The sequence below is a fragment of the Fragaria vesca genome, linkage group LG2, assembly GCF_000184155.1.
Source record: "Fragaria vesca subsp. vesca linkage group LG2, FraVesHawaii_1.0, whole genome shotgun sequence".
NCBI classification, from domain to species: domain Eukaryota; kingdom Viridiplantae; phylum Streptophyta; class Magnoliopsida; order Rosales; family Rosaceae; genus Fragaria; species Fragaria vesca.
This window is the reverse complement of record NC_020492.1, coordinates 7,540,673-7,543,207: the sequence shown is the minus strand read 5'-3', so window position 1 is coordinate 7,543,207 and position 2,535 is coordinate 7,540,673.

Genomic DNA, 2,535 nt, shown 5'->3' with positions numbered 1-2,535 from the left:
ATGACATGTATCTCGGCAACATAGGCTGCGTGCGCGGCATTATAGGCTGCCTGCGAGGCATTATAGGCAGCCTGAGCATCTTGCTGTTCTCGTAGTCTCTGAACTTCCGACTCTAGCTGAGTCGTCCTGGTGGTCGTGGACGTGGTCCTGCTGCTGGTCGAGGCTGCCTTTCGTTGAAATCCTGGAGTGGTCTTTAGGACCCCCTCGCCTTTCTTTTCTAGACCCCGGCAGTAGAAGTTGTTTGTTCTCAGTGGGAAGGCTGTGTCCATGATCATCGCCCCAATCGTCGGATCCGAAGTGTCGATCCGGGACATGGCTTTGGACATCTCTTCCTCCTGCGTGTCCGGCCATGTCTCCATCACTATAGCACTCATCACCTCGTCACTAGCCTCCCTCACCTTCGCCTATATGGATAGGAAAAAAATTATTAATTAACATTTTGACATATATATAAGTAAATTTAAAAATTTAAAAACGTAAGATGACTTACAATATCCTCCTGGGAGTCAGGATATGCCTTCTCGTACGTATAAACGTACCGGTTGACTTCTGGATGTTCCTTGGCCGCCTCGTCCATGAAGACTGCGAACTGTCTAGAACCGCCATGATGGTTCCTTGTGTTGCGTTGCCGGTTCTGAGAGTTCGCTCGGGAAACGGCCTTCAAAGAAAAAAATAAATTATTAGTAAAATATTTAAAAACGGACGTACTTAATGACAAATTAACTAATTAATTTTTTTAAATACCTGTTTACGAGGGTTGTTGAATTCTGATGTCAGAAGCCAACGCCACTTGTACTCCCTGTACTGGAACTCAGCAGGGGTACCAGAACATGCGTTCCCGTGCGTAGTCCAGTGGGTCCGCAACTCGTTCTTCCACTCCTTCTACCTATAGATACAACAAAAATATTAGAAATATTATTAATATCACATACAATTTTGTTTTTCATTAACTTCCCAACGTACCTTCCCCCATGCACAACGTCGGCCCAGCTGTTCTTCAAGTACTCGGGAACCTCAAACCACACCTGCATTTAACCGTTTATTGGTTTAGTTTTTCGAGAAATCAACAATGTAATACATAATATTATTTTGTAAACTCACCGACATCGCGTTGTGGACCATGTCCTTAACCTCCTGCGGGACCTCGCCCCAGTCTGACCACAACATAGGGACTCTATCCCTAATGAGCGCTCCCACGCGGCCGGAGTACGTCCTCGACTTCCCGCTCGATACTATGTGGCCATCCCCGTCAGTATTGATGACGATCCTCCCCACGGTACCCACGATCTTCTCGGGAGCCTTCCCTGTGACAGGGCCTCTCTTCTTCTTTGTCGGCTTCGCTCCGACGGTGCCTATCACATGATAAACCAAATTGATTATTAAAATCGGAGACCCTTTATTATTAATTATAAGAAAAGTAATCATGCATCACTGATTACCTGATGCGCTCGCGGCGGACGCGACGGATTCCGTCTCTGTCGTCGATGATGATACCCTCGCGGAAATAAGAGGCGTATCAAAAGGCACGAACCGGTACGCCGCTGATGGAGTCACTGGCGGGGGCAGTGGATAAATCGGAGTCCCTGAGCCATCGACTACAGGTAAGGCCGGTATCATTCGCGGAAGGAACAGATGAGGCGCCGGCATCTGTACCCCAGATGACCCACTATCCGAAGAAGTAGGACCTAGAGTGGGCGCCCGGTGTATCTCAGGCATACGGGGTGCAGACACCTCCGTCTGGGTCTGAGGCCACAGCTGCCTCGAGGAACGAGGGACGGCCGCCTGCCTCGATGAAAGGGGCACCTCCGGCTGCCTCTGCGCCGTCTCCAGAAGGCTCGCACGTCGGGCTGTCTTCTGGCCCTAAAACGTCGTTTGGGGGTTGCTAGAGGTTCCCTCAGACGATTCGGACCTTTGGCCCTTCGAACTCTTCTTCGATCTAAAATAGCCGCTCATCCTATTTAAAATATTAATTTGAATCAAGGTTGAGGCAACATTGAAAAAGTAAAAATTCAATCTTATCCTTCTCAAATCTAAGGCTTTAGATTATTTTGTCTTTATTCTATAAAAAATATTTTTGAAACCATATTTTTTCATTATGTTCATGCTTAAATTTAAACACTTAATATAATGTGAAATATATATATATATATATATATGTTTAAAATTATACTTATTCAAAAATATGAATTCAATAAAATATATATATATATTTATTCATCCGGATTTGATATAAGTTTTTCTATTTTGTATTTTGTATCATATGTTTAAAAATTCGTACCCAGCCCACGATAAAACCAGTACCTAATCATGGAATGCAAGCATCAAGTTCATTATCAACAAAGCATATGTTTAAAAATAACGATAATTTATCTCCTAAACATAAATTAGGGAAATTAGACAGTACATAAAACATAAAATATAGCCTAAAAATCAATTTGAAATCAAAAGTAAAAAAGAAGAAAAACGCTAACCTTGGAGACCGGGAGAGGGAGGGAGGAGGGAGGAGGTGGAGACCGGGAGAGGGAGGGAGGAGGA